General features: G+C 38.7%; 1 long non-coding RNA gene across 1 annotated transcript; it reads left to right on the top strand.

Moving 5' to 3' along the window:
* Positions 1-4281: 4281 nt before the first annotated feature.
* On the top strand, positions 4282-5355 carry LOC120104758 (uncharacterized). The gene is made up of 2 exons (XR_005507131.3): positions 4282-4511; positions 4965-5355. It is a non-coding gene; the product is annotated as an uncharacterized LOC120104758 (long non-coding RNA).
* Positions 5356-12981: the final 7626 nt, after the last annotated feature.

The raw sequence follows: 12981 nt of genomic DNA, 5'->3' as shown, positions 1-12981 counted from the left end.
CGGATTCACGCACCCCATCATGCAACCCATCATCCACTCCATCATGCAACCCATTTGCAGCCCGCCATGCAATCGGATCAAACTTCTCAATTTGCTGCTGCAGCTTCTAGCATGTCTTCCAGCATGCCTTGTAACATGTGAGGTTGCTTATGGCTTTATTTGTAGGATACGAGGTTGGTGGGTTTGATATACTTTTTTTTTTTTGTTCTTTTGTTAAACATGGGTTTTAAACAATAATTTTATATATGTGTTATTATTATTCAGTCTTGGTTGGTTAACTTTTGCCAAGTCCCCGTTCAGGGAAAATCCATGGGCTAAGCTAACAATTTTATACTTGGACGGACCATGTTAGCTTGATCTCTGCATTCTGCAAGCGACGTTCAATTAGCTTTAACAAATCAAATGACTCCTGTTTCAAGTATGCTTCATATGTCTAGCTTTTGGCTCATTATAACTATGTATGGTTGCTAAGAAAACATGAAAAACTGAGCCAGAAAAATGACTCCTGAAGCAAGAATGCTTCTACGTTTCAAGAATGTGCCCAACTAATCGTTTAATACAGTTAGAAATTTTGATACGTCTTTTGGCTCATGATAAGTATGTATGGTTGCTAAAAAACCATTAAAAACTGAGCCAGAAAGTGTGTATAACAGCTATAACATGATAATCTCAAAGATAATATGGTACATGACTGCTGCAAGAGGGATAACGATGCTTTGATATCCTGTTAGCTAATCGCTTGCTAGATTCTAAAAATTTAAGTTGACAGGGAAGAGATCAATAATGTATATCAGGCTTTAGCCCTTCTTCGACTTTATATGTAGCTTGGACCATGCACATGAAGGTTTGAATGACTCGAGTAGCTTAAGAACAAGTAAAGATAGACTCAACACAGAACGAGTCAATAGAAGAAAAGGCTTGAGAAAATAAACCGTAAAATTGGCCTTAATGAAGACGCGTACCTGGAAACTTTGCCTCCTATACCATGATAGATTCGAGTTAGAGGAACAAGAGAAGTCAAGTGTGGAAATATACAATACTTATTTAGATTTGTCTCAAGGTAAATATATGTAATTACCCAATTTTTATTTGGGCTTGTGGGCCGGCCCGGAGTGGCCAAGCTCAGCCTAGCTTTTGGGCCTGTGGGCTGGCCCGAAGAGGCTGGGCCCGATTAGCCCAAAAGCGTGTTTGTTGCACGCGATGGAGGAGAAGACTCCAATTGGGAATCTTCTTCTTCCGACTCCGACGAACTCCGGAAGTTCTAGAACAACCCAAAAACTGGCCAAAAACTCCGAGATTCAATCTATTTAGGGCTCCTTCCTCCCCCTTTGTGGTCCGTCGATGAAAACCCCAAATATTGCTGCCAATTTTCAAGCCCTTCTTCCGGATTTTCTCCTTCGATTCGTCGCCGCAAAGTGCCGTCAGAACCTTGCCGAACTGAGGCTAGTGTCGCCTGCCTTCCTCTCCTTTTTTTTCCTATGTTTATAGCCGCCCTTGCTTGGGTTTGAGCCAGCTAATCGTCAGGATTTAATCCGAAACAGCGGTGCCCGATTTTGGCGTCTCTTCCTCCCGTGCTCGCCGCCACCGGCTATCAGAAAAGGGCCAAGCCTTGCCGCCCCTAGGAACCCCTAAGATCATGTAGCGGTGGGTTATAGAAATAGCCATAATTAGGTCAAGATTGATCATCCCTTGCCTCTCTGCTTTCTTTCTCTCTTCTTCTTCCTTAGTTTGTTGGCTACCACCGGCAATGGCTTGTTGCTTGGGGCCATCACTGTTGCCATCACCAGAGGCTGTTGTAGGCCGTCGTCCATCGGCTTTTCTATGGCTCAGATTGAGAAGGAGAGGGAGAGAGAGAGAGTCTCCCCTATTTTGAGAAGAGAAAGAAGGCTTTCTCTCTTTTCTCTCTACTTTCCTCTCTCCTTTCGCTCTCTCGTTTCTTTCGACCTAAATTGTCTCTTTCTAGATTGTTGGACCTAGTAAGGACATCTCCCAGTGACTTTTGGTCGGCTCTGGTGAAGGGTCCTGATCCATAGTCATTGGGCAGCGTGCCAGCCCCCCACTACGGTACTTACTAAATACATTTGAATTTTATCATAATTGTAGCCTGACTCTTGAGTAGACTTGTTAGATTAACTGGATCCGATCAATTCGAGCACCTGAATGTTTCTACCTGGTTGACCCCAGTAGAGGGTCCAGTGTAGTGCCGCTGCGACCATCCATCGCGCTAGCTTTATCCTGACTATTGCCGAGCACTACTGGACTCCATCATCATAAATCTCTATTATATTACATGTATCGTGGTCTGATTATTGTTTCATGATTTGATTGGTTGGATTAGCCAGAGCGAACGGACCCGGATCGTCGGATGCCACTACCTAGTCGACCTCGTCTGTCCTGCACCTAACTATTGTCAGCCACCATTGGACCTATAATTGATAACCCTTGATCTATTGCCTTGATTAGATATAATTTCTTGATTTGATTGATGTTACATTGTGCTGAACGATTTGAACAATTGGGCATTGTCATCTAGCTAGCCTCGTATATCTCTCTATACAAATCTATTTTCATAGTCAGCCCTAGTTTTGTATGGGGCTACAAATCTATTTGTGTTTCTTTCTCTAGCTTGATTCGAGAAAATTTTGGTTAAAAGGACTTAGAGGGTAGTCCTAAATTACTACGTGATGGTGGACCCCTTAGTAGATCAATAGAGGATTCCAGGTTCTCGGATATCTTGAATAATTTTTTATATTGATTTAGTTTTGTAAAAGAACAATCTTTTAGACAAGAGGACATTCAACTAGATTTTGCGCACCTTGGTTTGTAGATTGCGGTGTGGGTAGGTGATTAGTCCGTCTGGATTGTACGCAAAAAGATAAAAATCCTTATACATCGAATTGTATGATATAGATATTTTGTACATATATATGTATAATATGCTAATGATCAAGATAAGTAAGAAGCATGAATGGTTTCATGATGGTTTCTGTATTAAATCATATTTTGATCATGTATGCTTGTGATTGATAGTATGATGGATGCATATACAACTTACACTTGCATAATTAGATTAATGGATGTAGTGTTCGAGATTAACCATGTTATATTGATTGCACCATTACGGACGAAAAATGTATCGTGGTTAGTCTAAAGTCAGAAAAAAAAATTGATATGTGGATGTAAACTTAACTGAATGAATAAGAACTTTGGGCTTATTTTGTTATCATCGGTTGCTCCGTCACGGGCTGAAAATGTAATACTATGGCACACCCCGTCACAATAGTGTTCTAGCAACATGATCTGAAGATAATAGATGGAAAAAATTCTCCAAATCAAAGTGAGCCATTTTTCAATTTGAAGTGTGAGTGAACTTATTACGAATCTTTCTTTTCTATGCCTTATGCAATTGTGAAGTAGAAACTAGAATGGATCAAAATATATCCAAGTTATTCAATTTGAATAACTACCTGAATTTTGAGGAGACATGACAACGTTTATTAGGACTTCGTGCTTTGAGGTTACCATTGATGCGGTGAAATATAATAATAAAAATATAATAATTATGTTCATCTATGAATTTTTTATATTTTGGTAAATGTTATCTTGTCACATCTGGTCATCCTCTAAATTTGATGTCTCCCTCTTCAATTAGCCTTACATAAAACAGAATAACATATTATCATTTAGTCTAATCTTTTTCGGAATATTTTATAATTAATATTTTATTAAAAAAATTTTAAAAAATTACATATATAAGATAAGCAGCATGCTGAGAACTTGAAACTAAATGCACCGCTAAATGAAAAACGAGAAAGAATTTTTTTCATTAATACCCTCCTAAATATCAAATTTTGCATAAATACCTTTCTAAAATTAATATTTGCATGGATATCCTGGTAAAACACTTGTTTTGCTATTCTATCCCTTTGTATCTTTGTTTTTGTACATGTATCCGCGCTATCAAACGCCGTTAAAAAATTAACGGTTTCAAATTAAAATGATTAAAATATTTTTAATGGGTAGATGTGCAAAAAAATATTTATAAGCTGATCGTGATGGAGAACAAAAAAATAATTTTAAAATTTTATTTTTAATTAAAATAAATATGATTTTTTTTAATGGTGTTAAAAAATAGTTATATTAGAAGTGTTTGTGTAAAAATAGTATTTTATGGGGATAAATTTTAAGGAAATATTTATATAAATTTAAATTTTTAAAAAGATATCTATGGAAAAAAAAATAATAATGAGAAAGTACGTACGAAAAAATGGCTTGGCCCATGAAAGGCACCAGTCATCTGAAGTCGCATGAATATATGACACGTGGCGCCCCATTTTGAAGCACCGTTGACTGACGGTCCCCCTCCATCTTACTTTCCCTTCGCTTCCGTCCTCGTCTATGGTCTCTCCCGTGATTCCGTGAAAGAAAGAGATAAGGCAATCTCCGGTTCTTCTCCTTCTCCCATTGCTGTGGAATCGGATATTCCGGTCATCCGCCATAGCATCAGAGAGGTACGCTACCTTCTCTCTCTCGGATCTCGAATTTTTCTCCTTGTTTTGATTCTAGTCTTTATCTGAAACGGACCCCCAGTTGTGTTGCTAATTTCGCCCCCCTTCTCCATCTGTATAGTGATTAGTGCCTCTCTGCTGTATATAGTAATATTTTTTATTACCACGTATTTTTTTTTTCATTTTTTTATGAAGAACAAGTGTCTTTCTCTCTCTATATATATGTATGTATGTATGTATCCAAATTGATGATGAAAATTAACCCGAACTATATGCTTAAAATCTTTGTGGGGTCCCAAAGATCTCTTAAATAAGCTAGCTGTTCATGAATGATTTTGAGCGCTTCTTCTTGAAATTAAAGAAGCTGTGACTCCAACTCGGCCCGATTACAATTTGTGATGATCTGCAAAAGGATTGTGGGCTGAAGATGGGATGGTCATTCTGATGCTCCTGCAGGAAAGGATAATAGCAGCGTTTGGAAGGCGATGCGAATCGTGGTGGAGATGTCGCTGCCATGCCTTATTCTGCTCGCGATCCTGGCCCTTGCTTGCTACCTTGTTGGTTGGGCCAGGGGCCGGTCCGACTTCCCAGCACTACGGGCCGCCTGGCCCGGCCCAGGAAAAGTAAGGGTCTTACATGGATATCACATATAAACAACTAGTACTCTTACCATATGAGCTTGATTGTGGTTTTATTTGTAAGATATGATGTTGGTGGGTTTGATATGCTTTTTTTGCGTCTTTGTTAAGCATGGGTTTTAAACAATAATTTTATATTTGTTTTATTATTATTCAGTTGACTAGTTTGATAAACATGACCCTCAATCTTGGTTAGTTAACTTCTTAAATAGTGTTGCCAAGCCCCCATTCAGGGGAAATCCATGGGCTGAGCTAACAATGTTATATTTGATGCCTCTACATATTCTTGCATGTCCAACTAATCGTTTAATACACACTAGCAATTTTGATATGTCTCTGGCTCATGATAACTATGTATGGTTGCTAAAAAAACATTAAAAACTGAGCTAGAAAGTGTCTGTAACAGCTATAACATGGTAATCTCGAAGATAATATACTGCATGACTGTTGCAAGAGGGCTAACGATGCTTTGATATCCTGTTAGCTAATTGCTAGATTCCAAAAATTTAAGTTGATATGGAAGGGATCAATAATGTATATCAGGGTTTAACCCTTCTTCAACTTTATATATAGCTTGGACCATGCACATGAAGGTTGAGTGAGTCAAGAGTGACTTAAGGTAAGAACAAGTAAAGATTGACTCAACAAAGAACGAGTCAATGGAAGAAAAGACTCCTATACAATGATACACTCGAGTTAGAGGAACAAGAGAAGCCAAGTGTGGAAATATACAATACTCATTAAGACATAGCTCAAGGTAAATATAAACCTAAAAGGAATATGGTCATCACGATGGCGAGAATGTCACAAGAGGATATGCACAATACCTAGAGTATGCTCACACTCTTAACACATCTGTGATAACAAATCAGCAAGAGGAAGCCTCGAAGAATGCACCACTGAACAACTCCACAGGGCTATGACCAACATGAACTTTAGAACAATTCAACAAAGGGTGACAGAGAATTCTGGTACTAATTTATCCAATCATATCCCAGCTCAAATACCATGTTCTGGTATCTGCTATAAGACTGTAACATGCATGCCATTTCAATTCAGATACTTCTCCATCTTTGTGGCATCACTCCCATGTCATACCCAAGAAGCATCGATCTGCCATTACTCGTACGTGGATGGAACGAAGAACTCGAACCGTTTGGTAATTGGTTTGGTTTAGAAGGTGCAGTCGAAGGGGGACCAGGGGAAGGTTGGAGTGGTTGTTAGATTTCTATATCTAAAGATTTAATAATGCAACAAATCATCTTTAATTAAAATTAATCTGAATACTCATACATGGATGTGATCGGAGACTATAGCTTCAAGGGAGTGATCAACCTACTCTTATCCTGTCTCAACAGAAAAATGTCCTCTAAAGGTTGCATGCAAGCAACAAAAACTGAAACAAGACTTCAGCACCCAAGACTGACCAAGGTATTGCACCAAAAGAAAACTGACAAAATAGCTATAACGCTAATAGATAATGAGAGTGCTTGTGTATGATATCCTCGTCCTTCCAACTCCAATGCAAGACAGGACTTTAGCATCTAGGACTGACCAAAAGAAATTGTACCAGAAAAAGACCAAGTTATCTGTACCCTACCAGATTAAGGGAATCCTTGTGTATCTACTTGTCCTTCCAACTCCAATGCAAGTGCCCAATTTCCTTTACCTTTTTCTCAGCTTTCTTTCTTTTTCAGTTTGCTTATTTTATAGGCACTCATCGAATTGGCTCCCATCTTTTACATCAAAAAACAGCCTATCAAATTGATGAAAGAAACAAACTCCTCCATTTGCCTTGATTTTGTATCTCAGTTGCCATGACATCATAGCCATCCATAGATACATGTGCCACAATAATCATAACAATTTGAATAAAATCATGTGATCACAATCATCAATTAAATATCCATAGTTCAGTTAAACACATTACATTAATATTTTATAGTATTATAGTTATATGTAATTAGCTATTATATTGCATATGCTAAATGTTAGCTGCGTGACATGCAGACTCGGCCACCTTTTTTTTTTTTTTTTTTTGCTTAGGTAAAAAGGGAAGGAGGGAGGAAGGGAGGAAGGGACAAGTCTACCCCGCGTAGCAGCTTCTACTGGACCCCCATCCCGCTAGGAGAATGTTCGATACGGGCAGAAATGACTGTGTTGGGTATTCCGGCCGGTTTTACTCATACCCTCCCCATTTGTGGGCTCGGCTCGGTTACCTCTCTGGGCTCTGACATGAACCCTTCGTGTGAGTATATCACACCCGGCACCACCGAGGCTACCAGCAGACCAATAAGCCCTCCCAGTCTACGTGTTCGTGCTCTCTACAATTTAATCGATGCCCGTGCGTTCCGAACTTGGAACCATAGGAGTGGAAGTAAGGCCATGGTACCACTGAGCTACCATCTCAGTGGCCACTCGACCACCTTTCTGTCACGTCTCGGCAAGAGTTTTGTTTTTTAATAGAATTATGAAATAATTAAGAGAGAGAAAAGAAATGAACAAGAAGAGCCGTAAATCTACTCCTTCAAATTGGAAAAATCATAGTAGTCGTCCATTGATCTTTAACCATATTAAAATATTTTTTTGAAATATTTATATAATTTAAAATTATAAAATTTTTATTTTTTGTCACCTGTGAGGCTGTGACTTGTGTTAACTTCATAAAGATCTAATCTTAATGTGGCCGCTCCGATGCCTAGAAGACACGAGTCATCTGAAGTTGCATGGATAAATGACACGAGGCGCGCCATTCGGTGGAAACTAAACTGCCACGGAATAGCACCGTTGACCAACGGTCCGTACTCCCTCCCTATCTTTTTCACTTTTTCACCGTCCCCCTCTATCTTCCCTTCTCTCCTCTTCTCTTCTCTTCTCTTTTCACCCTCCGCCTCCTCTTCTTTTCTCTTCTCTTCTCTTCTCTCTCCCCTGAAACAAAGAAGGGAGAGATCTCCAGTGTTCCTATTCCTCCGATTGCAGTGGCTTCCGATATTCCGGTCATCCGCCATAGCATCAGAGAGGTACGCTACCTTCTCTCTCTCGGATCTTGCATTTAAGGGGATGTTTCGAGGGGTGCAAGACTGCCAAGATCTCCTTGATTTGATCTGTGTCTTTTTGTGCTGCTAATTTCGCCCCCCTTCTCTATCCATATCGTGCCTCTCTGCTGTAGTAGTATTTTTACTACCACGTATTTTTTTTCCATTTTTTTATGAAGAACATGCATCTCTCTCTCTCTCTCTCTCTCTCTCTCTCTCTCTCTCTCTCTCTCTCTCTCTCTCTCTCTATATATATATATATATATATATATATATATATATATATATATATATATATATGCATGCATGTATATATCCAAGTTGATGAAATTAACTCAAACTATATGCTTCAAATCTTTGTGGGTTCACATATATAGATCTCTTCAATAAGCTAGCTGTTCATGAATGATTTTGAGAGCTTCTTGATTGAAATTAAACAAGTTGTTTAGTGCAAAGGGTTGCAGGCTGAAGCTGGGATAGTCTGCAGGAAAGGAAAGGATTGTAGCGAAGCGATTGGAAGGCGATGGGAGGCGTGCTGGTGATCTCGGTGCCGTTACTTCTCCTGATCGCGATCCTGGCCCTTGCTTGCTACCTTTTCGGTAGGTCCCGGGGCCGGTCCTAGTGGAGGGCCCCGCAGTATTTGGGCTGCCGGCCCAACCATACAGCCCATCCTCTACTGCTCCGGCCCAAGAGAAGGGCCCAACTACCCACAACATGCGTTGCCGAGAATGCTACATTGTGTATTTGCTCGGACCTTCTGTGGTGTGCTTTTATTTATAGGGAGTGACGTTTGTGGGTTTGGTAGCTTTTTGGCTTCCTTGTCGAGCATGGATTATAAGTAATAATATTATATTTGTTTTATTGCTATTCAGTTGATTAATTCGATAAACACGATGCTTCCTCTTGGCTGGTTCTGGTTAATTAGCTTCCTAAAGAGTCTTGCCAAGTCCCCGTTTTGGAGAAATCTGTGGGCCGTCAAATTTGTAGTTGCTCCAATCTCCGTTCTGGAGGACGACTTTGCTACAATCATTGGAGGACGACTTTGCTACGATCATTGCCTGAATTTTGTAGGCTTCGGAAGAGAATTAACGATTACCACCCGCTCCTGAGAGATATCCGGACTATGGTTTGTTGTGGGATGGTGCTTCCGGCGAAGCATGTATTTGAGAGGCCAACTAGGCTGTAGATTGGATAGCTTATTTTATTGCCAACCATTTTGGTGACCATCTCTGGGTGGGAGAGGTGGAGTTGTTTTCCGTGATGTATTGCTTTTTAACTTTCTTACTTGTATCGGTGTATGTTATATATAGTATTGCAGTTTTTAGTAAAAAAATAATTAAAAAAAAGTAATTAGCTTTCAATATGAAAGCAATGTTCGGATAGATTTGACGGATCAAATGATGCCTGCCTGTTTCAAGGAAGCTTCTACATACTCTTTGCATGCCCAACTAATTATTTTGTCCTTGTATTATAAGTATATACAGCGTTAAATTTCTTGATCTCTAATAAGCATTTTAATATTTCAAAATCTCTAAGATGCCCCACGACCCTATGAAGGTACCATTGATAAGGAGAGTAAAGGATAGCCTCTCGATACATCCTTGCACCCTAACTGGTCCAACCACGTTGGAATCCCATTGGCTCGAGAGGAGAAAAAATCTCATCTGACACGGTCACATTTTGAAAAACGTTGTTGAATGAGAACAACGGTATGATTAAATAAAATAACAACTTTATATGCTTCAAATTTTTAAAATTTTTTGTTTGAAAAAATATTTGTAGAAAATGGGCTGCAAATTAGAGATAATCTCTCTCTTTTGTACCCATCTTCGCTTAATGATTGCAGGTGTAGAGCTGAGAATCTCCACCGCAAGGTTTAGTCGGCATTATGAGGATACTACCATCAAAACAAAAGCCCCTTCGGTTTCTTTTTTTTTGGCTAAAAATAGAAGTATCATACATAACATGTACAGATACAATCAAAAAAATCAAAAAGCGGTATATCACGGAGTGCACATGACAACTTCACCTCTCTCATCCAGAGATGATCCTCCGAGTGGTTGGCAACAAAAGTGGCTACCCAATCTGCAGCTTCATTGGCTTCTCTATACACGTGCTTAGTCTGAAGTACCATCGCACCACAAACCATGAACCGGATATTTTTTAGCAGCGGATAGTAACCACCTATCTTTCTTTTTCAATAGCACCACTGCTTATATCTCTTCCACTATAGTCATGAGTAGTTTATATCTAATGGCGAAGTTATGTACGTATATCAAAATCAAGAAAGGAATCTCAATATCTGTATGCGAGTCTCATCTTAACTTTTTTTGTTTCCTTCCTTTTCTTACCCAAAAATCTTATCGCGTTCATGTACTGAATCGTAGCTTTGAAACTCTGATGCTGCTGCCGCCTGTACCTCGTCTCACTCTCAATGATAAGCACTCGACTAATTAAATATCAGACTGAACCACAAAATAACTTGAGAATTACTATTTGTAGGTCCCACATGACGTATTTATTATTTGAGGACAAACGAAAGGGGGAAGACATTTGGGCGGCGCGCAAGATGATGTATTTATTATTTGGGTCACCGATGGAGAAATTAGTGGGTAGATTTAGTCCAACGTATCAACCATAAACTAGTCCAACAAAAATTGAACACGTCGGCCAAGAAGAACCGCGTGCTGTCCAAAACTTAATTAAAATTAGCGATGACTAAAAAATATTAAAAAATAGCGGAAGCCCTGTTCGTCGTCATCGCGACCGGAACTGAAAAATCGTGGCATTCTCTCCTGTGTCCACGTTGCAGACCAAGCCCACCCCAACCTGCACCCATCAATGCCCGGCCACGGCGGAAGAGATCGAGGCTTCCTCATGATTTCCTCCACCGCACCAACGGACTGCGAACTGTTGGAGTTTTAATTAAAAAAAATAATTATCTCCTAACTTTTAGTTATCTTAAATATTTTAAACTATTTTTTTTGGACGCCTCTCTCTTAGAAGGGCTACGACTTTTCGAAAGAAATCGTTAGCTTCAAAAAAAATAGGGCACGTATCTTCAAAAGCATTGAAAATAGTGTCTATAAATAGACTTTTTTCGGAATTGATCCAATCCAACCTCTTTCATTATTTATAAATTGATGTGAAATATTATTGGATTAAACATGCTTGAAGTTAAAAAAATTAATAAGTCAAATATGATGACTAAAATTTTGTCTATAAAAAAAATTATTGCTTGTAAAGAAAAACAAGCTCGGCGAAACCCTTACATGAGTCGGAAAAAGGAGATTTGTTGGTGTGATCCCTTCTCACGGGGAACCCACCTTATTTGAATTTTAAAATAAAAATGATTACATCCAGATTTAGCTGAAATATTAATATATTGTTTTCAGTATATTACAAATAAAAATGATTGCATCCAAATTGAGAGCTACAAATTGAACGGTTTGAATCTTTAAAAAGTCTTCTCTATTGATTATTTCAAGCACCAGCACTCAATAAGATCTATTCTTTATTTTATTATTTGTTATTAAAATCCGTCTTATTAATGATGAATATTTTTGTTGCGGAGCCAAGATAGGATCTATTATAACCCTATTATTCTAAATAGTGAAAGTTTTTGGCTGGACTAGGTCCCATAGTTTTTTACTTTACATAGAAGTTTTTTTCCACGTTAAAAATTGTGTTGTGTCTTGTTTCTAAATTGCTTGATTATGTTGCATGTTAATTGCTTAAGTAGATTGTAGATATTATTGTTGCTTGGTGAGTGATATTCTATTTAATTATACAAAGAGAGAGAAAAGAGATTTGCAGCATCATTATTTCTTGATTGCAATTTTTTCCGATCTAAAAAGTTATAAACAAATTCCAGATCACACCTTCAACTTCGCATCAAATTCATTGGTTAAGATTTTTGCGTCGTGGTCTTTTTTCTTTCTCTTGGATAGGAAGGTTATATTAATTTTAGAGTAATTCTACAGGGTGCCAATTGAAAAGCTCCCAAAGCTGCATGTTTGGTGCCACTCATACAAATTAGTGCAATACAAAGCGGTTGAGTGATTACTAAGTGCCCAGGCCAATAAGCCCAGTCCAATAAGCCCAGTCCAAATTAGGTGAAGGTGGGATTCAAACCTAAGTCACTGCTATCGGCACTCAAAAGACCTCACCAGTTAAGCCAGCTGACATCCTTTTAATCGATTTATATATTAACTATGCTTTCAATAATATCCATATTCAAATCTTTTTCCACGTAGGTACCCACAACTTGTACCATCCGTCTTCTCAACTCTGCTGTTAAATGTTTTGTTCAGATTGGTTGGTCATCACAATTGATATCTTGGTTACAAATGTGCCTTCTTTTCTGCAGGATCCTTGTTCACTTTGCTTGCTACTAGTTACAGTTGCAGCCACAATTCTGCAACCGACTAATCAGCCACGGCCTTTCGAGTTTCGAGTTTTTGTCTAAGTGCGTGCTGCAGTAATTTTGTTCCACAAATGCCACAAAAAATCAGTGGATGATGCAGTTAAGTGCATGAAGATGCTTTCAGATATGATATCAAATTATATTGTTGATGAAACCATGTCATTCATGAAAATGACGACCGAAGTAAGAAATAAGCAACATTTTTCTGGCGAGAAACACAGAAAGAGAACACCAATGTCATATCCTATTTGTGCAAGAGAATGCATATGATTCACTAACAAGCATAGCCATTCCAACCTGCATAAAACCAGAGAGGTAACAGACTTACTCTTGAAGCTCAGAAGAAATGAAACGACAGATGATTGCCTTAAACC

Source organism: Phoenix dactylifera, chromosome 3, assembly GCF_051530095.1.
Source record: "Phoenix dactylifera cultivar Ajwa chromosome 3, Ajwa_hap1_PhDact_Kaust_v1.1, whole genome shotgun sequence".
Classification (NCBI taxonomy): domain Eukaryota; kingdom Viridiplantae; phylum Streptophyta; class Magnoliopsida; order Arecales; family Arecaceae; genus Phoenix; species Phoenix dactylifera.
This window is presented reverse-complemented; position numbering and strand designations above follow the sequence as displayed.